Source organism: Ovis canadensis, chromosome 24 (assembly GCF_042477335.2).
Source record: "Ovis canadensis isolate MfBH-ARS-UI-01 breed Bighorn chromosome 24, ARS-UI_OviCan_v2, whole genome shotgun sequence".
NCBI classification, from domain to species: Eukaryota; Metazoa; Chordata; class Mammalia; order Artiodactyla; family Bovidae; genus Ovis; species Ovis canadensis.
Genome location: NC_091268.1, coordinates 57348164 through 57361805, shown reverse-complemented (window position 1 = coordinate 57361805; position 13642 = coordinate 57348164).

The following is a 13642-nucleotide window of genomic DNA, read 5'->3' as shown; positions in this document are numbered from 1 at the left end:
GACGTTTCTCCAAAGAAGACCTACAGATGGCTAGGAAACCTATGAAAAGATGCTCAACACTGCCCATTATTAGAGAAATGAAATCAAAACTGCAATGAGAGATCACCTCTCACCAGTCAGAATAGCCATCAACAAAGCGTCTACAAACAATAAATGGTGGAGAGGGTGTGGAGAAAAGGGGACACTCTTGCACTGTTGGTGGGAATGTGAACTGAGACGGCCACTATAGGAGACAGTATGGAGACGCCTTTAAAAGCTAGGAATAAAACTACCATATGACCCAGCAATCCCACTACTGGGCATTCACCCTGAGAAAACCACAATTGAAAAAGACACGTGTATCCCAGTGTTCACTGCGGCACTATCTGCAACAGCTGAGACGCGGAAGCTCCTGGATGTCCACTGGCAGATGAATGGATAAGGAGGTTGTGGAACACGCACACAATGGAGTATTACTCAGCCACAACGGGGACGCATCTGAGTCAGCGCGAACGATGCGGATGGCAATAGACATGTTAGGCAGAGTGAGTTACGTCAGAAAGAGAAACGTAAACATCGTGTATTAATGCATACACATGGGATCTAGAAAGACAGTTCCGATCACCCTACTTGCAGACTGGAATGCAAAAGTAGGAAGTCAAGAAACGCCTGGAGTAACAGGCAAATTTGGCCTTGGAATGTGGAATGAAGCAGGGCAAGGACTAATAGAGTTCTGCCAAGAGAATGCACTGGTCATAGCAAACACCCTCTTCCAACAACACAAGAGAAGACTCGACACATGGACGTCACCAGATGGTCAACACCGAAATCAGATTGATTATATTCTCAGCAGCCAAAGATGGAGAAGCTCTATACAGTCAACAAAAACAAGACCAGGAGCTGACTGTGGCTCAGATCGTGAACTCCTTATTACCAAATTCAGACTTAAATTGAAGAAAGTAGGGAAAACCGCTAGACCATTCAGGTATGACCTAAATCAAATCCTTTATGATTATACAGTGGAAGTGAGAGATTGATTTAAGGGACTAGATCTGATAGATAGAGTGCCTGATGAACTATGCAATGAGGTTCGTGACATTGTACAGGAGACAGGGATCAAGACCATCCCCATGGAAAAGAAATGCAAAAAAGCAAAATGGCTGTCTGGGGAGGCCTTACAAATAGCTGCAAAAAGAAGGGAAGCGAAAAGCAAAGGGGAAAAGGAAAGATATACCCATTTGAATGCAGAGTTCCAAAGAAGAGCAAGGAGAGATAAGAAAGCCTTCCTCAGCAATCAATGCAAAGAAATAGAGGGAAAGAACAGAATGGGAAAGACTAGAGATCTCGTCAAGAAAATTAGAGATACCAAGGGAACATTTCATGCAAAGATGGGCTCAATAAAGGACAGAAATGGTCTGGACCTACAGAAGCAGAAGATATTAAGAAGAGGTGGCAAGAATACACAGAAGAACTGTAAAAAAAAGGATCTTCATGACCCAGATAATCACGATGGTGTGATCACTCATCTAGAGCCAGACATCCTGGAATGTGAAGTCAAGTGGGCCCTAGAAAGCATCACTATGAACAAAGCTAGTGGAGGTGATGGAATTCCAGTTGAGCTATTTCAAATCCTGAAAGATGATGCTGTGAAAGTGCTGCACTCAATATGCCAGCAAATTTGGAAAACTCAGCAGTGGCCACAGGACAGGAAAAGGTCAGTTTTCATTCCAATTCCACAAAAAGGCAATGCCAAAGAATGCTCAAACTACCACACAATTGCACTCATCTCACATGCTAGTGAAGTAATGCTCAAAACTCTCCAAGCCACATTACCGACTGAGGTCCGTCTAGTCAAGGCTATGGTTTTTCCTGTGGTCATGTATGGATGTGAGAGTTGGACTGTGAAGAAGGCTGAGCACTGAAGAATTGATGCTTTTGAACTGTGGTATTGGAGAAGACTCTTGCGAGTCCCTTGGACTGCAAGGAGATCCAACCAGTCCATTCTGCAGGAGATCAACCCTGGGATTTCTTTGGAAGGAATGATACTAAAGCTGAAGCTCCAATACTTTGGCCACCTCATGCGAAGAGTTGACTCATTGGAAAAGACTCTGATGTTGGGAGGGATTGGGGGCAGGAGGAGAAGGCGACGACTGCTGGGGTCCAGCCCTGGTGGATCCAGGGTGATTTGAAGGTGGGGACGGAATCGGCATCCTAGGAAAAAACTTAATTACAGATATAGAGAGAGGTTAGAAACGGATAATGTAGTAGGAAAATTAGTGGAGAAAAAGAGGCTGAATAACTTGGTTTACGTGGAATAGCATCCATGCTCCAGATGGGAATTCAGCCAGGAAGAAGGAGAACAAGAAAGAAACGACACGGGGGAACCAGTCTTTCCAGAAAGTGACCCGATTTCTTTATTTTTCAGGTTTGTTTATATACCTTTTCGTTATACATAGGGATGAATACAGAGTCACGCAGGGGTCAGCAGACCTGACCCTTGTCACAATCCGGTGCTCCATATAAAATTATACAAGGTCTTATGGGTTTTACATCATCTTCTGGCCATAAGGCCTGCTGACATTTTATGGCCCTTTCTGATACTGGTCAGTTAACCAGAAAACTTATTTTTCCAGGGGTGATTTTTTCTTAAATCAGGTGCCACCCTCCAAATAAAGTTGCATTCCTTTAGGGTGAGGGTGTAGTGAGTTACAACTAGGAAAGGAATTTATTTAGCCTAAGGCTTAACTTGATTAATCTTAAAGGTTAATATTTATTTTTCCTATATGCTAGTTATATTCATTATAAGGGCAAGGAATATGGAGATTTAGCAGCAAATATTGGCTCAACAAATGAAAACCCTTCACCAGTATTCCCCTTAAGATCTATTTAGTCTTAAGATAGTGATAAAGTTACATTTTTATATGGCAAGGACACAGTGATTTATAACAAAGCACAGTGATCTATAACAAAAGAGAAAATTCATTAACTCAAAAAGTCTAGTATTGCTAACATCAAAAACTACCATATTTCCTTTTCTATATTCCAAATACATTGATTAATATATTCCCAGGTGCCTAAGGATATGGAGGCCTGGCGGCAATCACTGACTCAACAATGAGAAAAGCCCTATGCTAATACTCCAAACTCTCTCTGCTGTTTATGGTTGAGAGGTTGTCACACAAGCTAGTCTGTCAGCAGAGAGGTTTGACCTGAGACACCCTTGTTGCACCCAGGGCAGGGAATTAGCAGTGATTATTGGCAGGACAAATGAAAAAACCCTTCACCAATATAATTTCTAATCAACCCACTACACTATACTAATAATTTTCTAACTTCTCAAAAGAGTCTGTATTTAGAAAGTTTTAAAACATCTCGTGCCTCTCAAGGTTGGGAGGCTGTAAACAATCACACGTGGCCGAACGAACCTGATCAGGGAGGCTAGAGAACCTCCAGAGGAATTTCTAAGTTGAAACACTCTTGTCACGCCCAGGAATTTTTATTAACTGGAGCTGCAAGTTAACTCCTTCTCCAAGAGAAATGGTGATGGGGGAGAGCCCCCTGTAAAGTCAGAGGTGTAGGTGAGAGCATGAAACAGACTCTGGTTTGGGGGTTGGATGCTCGGGAACAGGGGGTTTCCTGAGGCTTGATCACACCTTTGCGTACGCCAAGCCTCCTTCCTCATGACCTTTGCCATGGGTGGAGTTCCTCACGCTGGCCCCCGGCAGACGACCGAGGATGAGATGGCTGGATGGCATCACGGACTCGATGGACGCGAGTCTGAGTGAACTCCGGGAGTTGGTGATGGACAGGGCGGCCTGGCGTGCTGCGGTTCATGGGGTCGCAAAGAGTCGGACACGACTGAGCGACTGAACTGAACTGAATGGGGATGAAAGCATAGAGGACAGATTTATGGGCATGGGGGGTAGGAAGGAGAGGGTGGGACTGATGGAGAGAGTAGCATAGAAGCATATACCCGAACGTGTGTAAAACAGACAGACAGTGGGAATTTGCTGTGTGACTCAGGGAACTCAACCCAGGGCTCTGTGACAACCTGGAGGGGTGGGGTGGGGTGGGAGGTGGGAGGGAGGCTCAGGAGGGAGGGGACAATGTGTACCTTTGACGGATCCACGTTGATGTGTGGCAGAAACCAGCTCAATATTGCAATTATCCTTCAATAAAAAACGAAAATTTTAAATCATATCTTGAAAAAGTGGAGAAGAAATGCTGCCTCCATTCCCGCCGCGCGTGGTTGCCAGTGCTGAGGCGACACCCGGCTGCCCTGAGCAGGCCTGGGGCCCAGGGCTGCAGTGTGCCGGGTCTGAGCGAGTCCCCTGGGCGCCACGTCCCTGGGGGCGAAGTCACACCTCCAGCCTCCTTCCTTACGGGTCGCCCTGCCCGCGGCTGACACCAGCTTCCGCAGAGCGTTGTTGCAGGAATTGGGCTATGTCCAGGGGATAAAAGATAAAGAGGAAGATGTCATGAAACACAAGAAGGCTTAGGTGTTTCTTCTGGAACGTTCTGCTCTAAGTGACAGGCCAGGAGAAAGGCTTTCTCACAGGCTCCGGTTGCCCAGGTAACCGGAGTTGGGCAGGAAGAAATGCTGCCGCCTTGTGGCCACTTCTCATATAACAACAACTTTGAAACCTGGGCTGATGGCCTCTGAATATTCACAAGGCCTGCAGCTGGAAAAAACACCTGACCACAGGTAATCTCATGGGATGAACCATTAAAAACAGAATTCAAAACAGGGCCGACGTTCAAAAAGCCAGTTTCAGCAGGGAAACTGTACTCACACTATATAAGATCAAAAAACACATGGAAACACCCTCCACATGGAAAATTATCAACTCAGCACAAATCAGAGCAGCACTGAGGGCTCACCTCGCCACGGCCAGGATGGCCACCGTCAGAAAGAGCCGCAAAGACCAAGTGCTGCCGAGGTCGGAGACAAGGGGGTCCTCCCACACCCTTGGTGGGGGTGTGAGTGGGTGAGGCCACTGGGAGACAGCATGGAGGGTCCCCAAAAATCCAGCACGCAGGTACCACGTGACCCCACAAGCCCCACTCCTAGGTCAAAACTGAAGAAAATAAAAACTTGAAATGACTTAGGCATCCCTACTTTCAGAGCAGTGCTATTTACTAGAGACAGACAGCCGACCAGCATGCACAGAGACTAAAAACGGAAAGCTAAGTGGGATCCAAGACGCTGGACTATTCCTCAGTCATAAACAAAAATAAAATAATGCCATTGGCAGAGGAACAGATGGACCAAGACATTGTCATATGCAGTGAAGTAAATCAGAGAGGAAAATATGGCATAAGATATCACTTACAGTGGACTCTATCAATCTATACAAATAAACTATACAAAGCAGACTCACAAACTTCAAACCCAAAGTATCTTATGCTCATCAAGAAGGTTAGGGAGAGTGATGAGTTAAGACTCCTGCATTAACACATATACACTAACATAAATCCAACAGATAGTCAGAACAGGAATGCTGAGCTGCACAGGGAATCGTATCCAACTCACTGTAATAACCTACATGGGACACAGAGCCCAGAGCAAGAAGAGAGGCACGTCCATGCAGATCGGAAGTAGCTCCCAGACGCCTAAAACAAAGCCAACACTGGAAATCCACGCTACCACAATACATAGTAAAAATGAAAAGTAAAACAAAAAAAGTAGGGCACGGAGAAAGCTGTAGCCTTGTGGCCACTTTCTGTAACAACTTAGAAGCTGTGCTGATGGGCACTTAGGGCTTCCCTTGTGGCTCAGCTGGTAAAGAATCCACCTGCGATGCAGGAGACCTGGGTTCCATCCCTGGGTTGGGAAGATCCCCTGGAGAAGAGAAAAGCTACCCACTCCAGTATTCTGGCCTGGAGAATTCCATGGACTATTTAACATTCACAAGGCCTGTGGGGCTATCAGTAAAAAAACTCTTGCCTTCAAGAAATGTCCCAGGTGTGGTCATCAAAAAAGGATTCAAAACGGGGGAGATGGTCAAGAAGCATGTTCTACTCAAATCCATTCAAAAAATGACACAAAAAAATTGTATCGGTAAATACAGAGAGCTGCTATCTAAACTACACCAATGTATCACCACACACTGCTCAGAGTGGCCATTGGGGAAACCTCTAGAAGTGCTAAGTGCTGGAGAATCTGCGGAGGAAAGGGAACCCTCCAACCCTGATGCTGGCAACGCAAATTGAGAACAGCCACTCTGGAGAACAGTGTGCAGCTTCCTTAAACAATGAAAAGGACAATGAAATTAAAATACTCCCTAACACCATACACAAAAATAAATTCCAAACAGATCTGAACAAAAAGCCAGATACTATATGACTCTTGAGGGAAATACAGGCAGAACATGCTTTGACATAAATCCCAGCAAGTTGTTTTTCATCCACCACTTACACTGATGAAAAATAAAACAAAAATAAACAAATGGGACCTAATTAGCCTTGACAGCACTTGCACAGCAAAGAAAATCCTGACAGAAAGAAAAAGACAAGCTTCCAAATGGGATTTCACTCCAAAATGTAGGAATAGCTCATGCAGCTCAATATAAAAGACACACACATAAATAATTTAATTTTAAAAATTGAACCAAAGACCTCAATGGACATTTCTCTCAATAAGGCAGACACAGGGCCATAAAATGCATGAAAAGATGCTGAGCTCAGTTCAGTCGCTCAGTCGTGTCTGACTCTTTGCGACCCCATGGACTGCAGCACGCCTGGCTTCCCCGTCCATCACCAACTCCCACAGCTTGCTCAAACTCATGTCCACTGAGTCGGTGATGCCATCCAGCCATCTCACCTTCTGCCGTCCCCTTCTCCTCCTGCCCTCAATCCCTCCCAGTATCAGAGTCTTTTCAAATGAGTCAGCTCTTCACATCAGGTGGCCAAAGTATTGGAGTTTCAGCTTCAGCATCAGTCCTTCCAGTGAGCACCCAGGACTGATCTCCTTGAGGATGGATGTGTCTGATCGCCTTGCAGGATGCTCAGCGTCACCAGTTTTAAGAGAAAGGCAGATCAAGCCCAAAGTGGCACCCCTCACACCAGTCGGGGTGAGTCGGGAGACAGATGGGCTCTGGTCAGACACTTGCAGCTGGCCTCTCGCCTACCTTCCATGGGGCAGGAAGAAGTGGGCTGCAGGCTGAATACTCACAACTGTTAACGTTTCCTAAGACGAGAGATGGGGGCTCCAGTTAAGGCACTAACACCAGCCTCCTGTTTGCCCTGCGAAACGGAAGTAACAGCAGAAACAGGGTGAGCAGCCAGCGTCTGTCGCCTGCAGACACGTACAGGCGGCAGTCACGGCAAGGAAAGGGGGTCGAAACCCATGTGAGTGCAGAGCTGGGGGCCTCCCTCCCCACCTTCTGGACAAGGGAGACACTGCACATGTGCAGAAAGGCTCCTCGTGGGTCAAAGGTCAAGGAATAACGCCAGGCCACAAGGAGCCACTTCTCCCAGAAGCCTTCACTTCGAGACCCATCGTGGCCGAGGGGTGCGTGCACATCTGGGGGAGGGTCCCAGGTTAGGTCAGATGTGGAAAAAGAAACAAGACAATTGGCCTGAAGGAAGACACAGACCTGGAAGAACCGCCCTGCATAAACGCTTTGCTGAGCTCTTCACGAGGAGGGCACCACACCCTTCCTTCCCGGGTGTGCAGCGCTGCCTTGCTTCTGTCTTGGCTGAACAGAGAGTCTCTCTGTGTGCTCCCCACTTGCTGCTGTGCTACATCTCTGACGATAAACTTCGTTCCTGCGTTCACGGTCTCTGCCTCTGTGACAGAAGCGTTTTTCACTGAGGGCAAAGATCCAGGGGAAAAGAGCTTCCAGCCTCTAGCCCTTGCTGGCCTGGTGGCTAGGATTCCTGGTTCTCATCCAGGCTTCCCAGGCTCAATTCCTGGGCAGGGAATTAAGATCTCACTTCATGCCACTGATGCCTGCTGCCTCGCTGAGATCAGAATGGCCATCTCAAAAAGTCTCCAACAATAAATCCTAAAGTGGGTGAGAGAGGGGGGCTCTCCCACAGTGTTGTTGAAAATGTAAATCAAAACATCCACTAGGGAGAATAGTGTGAAGGCTCTTTAAAGAACTAAACGTGTAAGTTCCTGGACCCAGCCATCCTAGGCCCGGTCCTGGGTCCTGAGGACCCCAGAGCTTTAAGGACACCTGCACCCTGCAGTCACAGCCGCACTGGTACAGTAGCCGAGGCACGGGGCAGCCCAAGTGTGGAAGGACGGATGGACGGGTAAAGAAACAGGGAACACAGGCGTGATGCAATATCACTCAACCGCAAGGAAGGATGAATAACGCCATGTTCAGTCACAAAGGAGAAAATAAAGGTGATCGCGCCAAGTGGAGCAGAAAGACAGGAAAAGGCCAGGATCATATGATACCACTTCTAGGTGGGTTCTAAAAATGGATAAAAATGACATCTTTTCCAAAGAGAAACAGCCTCACAGACATAGAAAACATGGTCACCAAGAAGGAAAGGGGGTGGGGAGAAGATAGCTGGTTCATAGACACACTCCTAATTATGAAATAATCCAGAGAGACCCACTGTATAGCATGTGGAACCCTAGTCAACACTCTGCAATAAACTATACGGAAAAGCACATGGAAGGGACATATAGATGTCTATACATAAGTGAATAAGTGAAAGTCGCTCAGTTGTGTCCAACTCTTTGCGACCCCATGGACTGCAGCCTGCCAGGCTCCTCTGTCCATGGAATTCTCCAGGCAAGAATACTGGAGTGAGTTGACATTTCCTCCTCCAATAAGTGAATAAAGTTGCTGTCTATCAGGGAAAAAAAAATCCACAACATTGTAAATCACTTATACACCCCAATTCAAATGATATGATTTGAAAAAGAAAGAAAGAAATGGAAATGCTAGCTCCAGGCCCCTCAGACATGGTGGCCTAGGCTGTGTCCCTTCCCTGGAGGCTGAGCAGACTTGGGTCCCAAGGCTGGAGTGTCTTGGATCTGAGTGGTCTACGAAGAAGTGCCTGGTAATGAGCCCTCTACAGAAGGGCCTGGGGAATCTCCAGCTCTGGGAGTGTGTGCGTAGGGGGGGGCGGGGGCGGGGAGGGGGGTCCTCCTGCAGCCAAGCCAAGCCTACTGCACCCAAAGGCTGCTGGAACTTCTGGGATGGGAGAGCTTTGAAAAGCGCCCTGGTCTCTAAGACTCCTGGTGGTGGGGATCCCAACTCCAGCTTCCTTCTTGAGGTTAGCCCCACTACAGATGACATCACCCTCCACAGAGTGGAGTTGCAGGAATTAGCGTGTGTCCGGGAAATAAAGTTAAGGGGGAAGAAATCGAGGGACACAACACACCCTGGCTCTTTGTTACTTCTGCCATGCCGCTGAAATCGACAATTCAGAAGCAAGGCTTCCCCAGGCCCCGCCCCGCCCCGCCCCGCCCCGCCCCGCCCCGGCCCGCCCCGCCCCGCCCCGCCCCGCCCCGCCCCGCCCCGCCCCGCCCCTGGTTGCCTGAGTAACCAGAGTTGGGCAGGAAGAACTGCTGCCCCCTAGTGGCCATTTCCTAGAACAACAACTTTAAAGCCGGTGCTCAGTTCAGTCGGTGCTAACGATCTCAATATTCACAAGGCATGCAGGGCTGGAAAGGACAAAGGCCCTGAAGTAACGTTCTTAGGGTAAAGCACCAAAAAAAAAAAAAAAAAAAGAATTCAAAACCGGGTCGATGTTCAAGAGGCCAATTTCAACAGGGAAACTGTGCTCACTCTGTATAAGATCAAAAAGCACATGGGAACACCCTCCACATGGAAAATTATCAGCGCAGCGCTAATCAGAGCAGCACTGAGGGCTCACTTCGCCACGGCCAGGATGGCCACCGCCAGATGGGGAGAAGTTAGCTGGTTTCTGATGGCCACCGTCAGAAAGAGCCACAAAGACCAAGTGCTGCCGAGGTCGGAGACAAGGGGGTCCTCCCACACCCTTGGTGGGGGTGTGAGTGGCTGCGGCCACTGGGAGACAGCATGGAGGGCCCCTGAAAATCCAGCACGCAGGTACCACGTGACCCAGCAATCCCAGCCTTGGGTTCAGGCATGGGGAAAAATCATGATTTGAAATGCCTCATGCAGCCCTGCATTCAGAGTAGCAGTATTTACTAGAGCAGAGACAGAGAACCAACAAACAAGGCCAGGGTGGAAAATGAAGACTAAGTGGGACAGCTGGAGGCTGGAATGCCCCTCACAGACAAAACAGGGCTAATCAAGTGAATAGTGCCCCGGAGCAGCAGAGACAGGCCAAGACAGGGCCGTGGGCAGTGAAGCCAGCCAGAGGCAGAGAGAGAATACCATCAGGCGTCACCTGCAGTGGGATCTGCCCATTTATACCCTTGGATCACTACACAAAAGAGAGGCAGACTTGGAAACCTCGAAAACCACTTACCATCACAAAAAAAAAGAAGAAGAAGAAGAAGGGAGATTAAGACTTGCATCATCACATACACACTGACACGCGCCCGACAGACCATCAGAAAGGACTCGCCGAGGGGCACAGAGAGCCTCCCGAACACACTCTTCAGAGCAAGACTGGACATGCACCTATGTACATCTGAATCAAGTTCCTGGACACCTAAAACACTACGTCACAAATCCATGCTCTTCCAAATATAACAAAGAAAGCCAACACCAAAGAATGTTCAAACTGCTGTATAGTTCAGTTCAGTCGCTCAGTCATGTCCGACTCTTTGCGACCCCATGAATCGCAGCACGCCAGGCCTCCCTGTTCATCACCAACTCCCAGAGTTCACTCAGACTCAAGTCCATCGAGTCGGTGATGCCATCCAGCCATCTCATCCTCTGTCATCCCCTTCTCCTCCTGCCCCCAATTCCTCCCAGCATCAGAGTCTTTTCCAATGAGTCAACTCTTCGCATCAGGTGGCCAAAGTACTGGAGTTTCAGCTTTAGCATCATTCCTTCCAAAGAAATCCCAGGGCTCATCCCCTTCAGAATGGACTGGTTGGATCTCCTTTCAGTCCAAGGGACTCTCAAGAGTCTTCTCAAACACCACAGTTCAACAGCATCAATTCTTCGGCACTCTGCCTTCTTTGCAGTCCAACTCTCACATCCATACATGACCACAGGAAAAACCATAGCCTTGACTAGACAGACCTTAGTCAGCAAAGTAATGTCTCTGCTTTTCAATATACTGTCTACGTTGGTCATAACTTTCTTTCCAAGGAGTAAGCATCTTTTAATTTCATGGCTGCAATCACCATGTGCAGTGATTTTGGAGCCCAAAAAAAAAGTCTGACACTGTTTCCACTGTTTCCCCATCTATTTCCCATGAGGTGATGGGACCAGATGCCATGATCTTTGTTTTCTGAATGTTGAGCTTTAAGCCAACTTTTTCACTCTCCTCCTTCACTTTCATCAAGAGGCTTTTTAGTTCCTCTTCACTTTCTGCCAGAAGGGTGGTGTCATCTGCATATCTGAGGTTATTGATATTTCTCCCGGCAATCTTGATTCCAGCTTGTGTTTCTTCTAGTCCAGCGTTTCTCATGATGTCCTCTGCATATAAGTTAAATAAGTAGGGTGACAATATACAGCCTTGATGTACTCCTTTTCCTATTTGGAACCAGTCTGTTGTTCCATGTCCAGTTCTAACTGTTGCCTCCTGGCCTGCATACAGATTTCTCAAGAGGCAGGTCAGATGGTCTGGTATTCCCATCTCTCTCAGAATTTTCCACAGTTTACTGTGATCCACACAGTCAAAGGCTTTGGCATAGTCAATAAGGCAGAAATAGATGTTTTTCTGGAACTCTCTCGCTTTTTCCATGATCCAGAGGATGTTTGCAATTTGATCTCTGGTTCCTCTGCCTTTTCTAAAACCAGCTTGAACATCTGGAAGTTCACAGCTCACGTATTGCTGAAGCCTGGCTTGGAGAATTTTGAGCATTACTTTACCGGCGTGTGAGATGAGTGCAATTGTGCGGTAGTTTGAGCATTCTTTGGCATTGCCTTTCTTTGGGATTGGAATGAAAACTGACCTTTTCCAGTCCTGTGGCCACTAGCTTGTTCGTAGTGATGCTTTCTAAGGCCCACTTGACTTCACATTCCAGGATGTCTGGCTCTAGATTTCACATGCTAGCAAGGTAATGCTCAAAATCCTTCCAGTTAGGCTTCAACAGGACATGAATCAATAACTTCCAGATGTACACCCTGGGTTTAGAAAAGGCAGAGGAACCAGAGATCAGACTGCCAACATCCATTCGGATCAAAGAAAAAGAAAGGGAATTCCAGGAAAACATCTACTTCTCCACTGACTACACTAAAGTCTTTGACTGTGTGGATCACAGAAAACTATGGAAAAATTTTAAAGAGATGGGGATACCAGACCACCTTACCTGCCTCCTGAGAAACCTGTATACATGTCAAGAAGCAACAGTTAGAACTGGACATGGAATAACAGACTGGTTCAAAATCGGGAAAGGAGTGCGTCAAGGCTGTGTATTGTCACCCTGCTTATGTAACTTATATGCAGAGGACATCATGAGAAACGCTGGGTTGGAAGAAACACAAGCTGGAATCAGGATTGCTGGGAGAAATATCAATAACCTCAGACTTGCAGATGACACCACCCTTATGGCAGAAAGTGAAGAACTAAAGAGCCTCTTGATGAAAGTGAAAAAGGAGAGTGAAAAAGTTGACTTAAAACTCAACATTCATAAAACAACCATCATGACATCCAGTCCCATCAATTCATGACAAATAGATGGGGAAACAGTGACAGACATTATTTTCTTGGACTCCAAAATCACTGCAGATAGTGACTACAACCACAAAATTGAAAGATGCTTGCTCCTTGGAAGAACTATCATGACAAACCTAAGCAGAAAGTCAGACACGACTGAGCGACTGAACTGAACTGAACTGAACTGAAACAGCATATTAAAAAGCAGAGACATCAGTTTGTTGACAAAGGTCAGTCTAGCCAAACTATGGTCTTTCCAGGAGTCATGTATGGATGTGACAGTTGGGCCATATGGAAGCCTGAGCAGTGACGAGCTTATGCTTTCGGACTGCGGTGCTGGTGGAGACTCTTGAGAGCTCCCTGGACGGCAAGGAGATCCACCAGTCCATTCCAGAGGAAATCAGTCCTGAACATTCATTGGAAGGACTGATGCTGAAGCTGAAGCCCCAATACTGTAGCCACCTGACGTTAAGAACTGACTCCTTGGAAAAGACCCTGATGCTGGGAAAGACTGAAGGTGAGCGGAGAAGGGGACGACAGAGGACGAGATGGCCGGATGGCATCACCGACTCAATGGACATGAGTTTGAACAGGCTCCAGCAGTTGGTGATGGACAGGGAAGCCTGGCATGCTGCAGTCCATAGGGTGGCAAAGAGTCAGACATGACTGAGCGACTGAACTGAACTGACTTCTTTGGGATTGAAATGAAAACTGACCTTTACTAGTCCTGTGCCACAGCTGAGTTTTCCGAATTTGCTGGCATATTGAGTGCAGCACTTTCACAGCATCATCTTTCAGGATTTGAAATAGCTCAGCTGGAATTGAGCTCCAGGTGCTTCGCTCCACTAGCTTTGTTTGTAGTGATGCTTCCTGAGACCCACTTGGCTTTGCATTCCGGGATGTCTGGCTCTAGGTGAGTGATCACACAGTG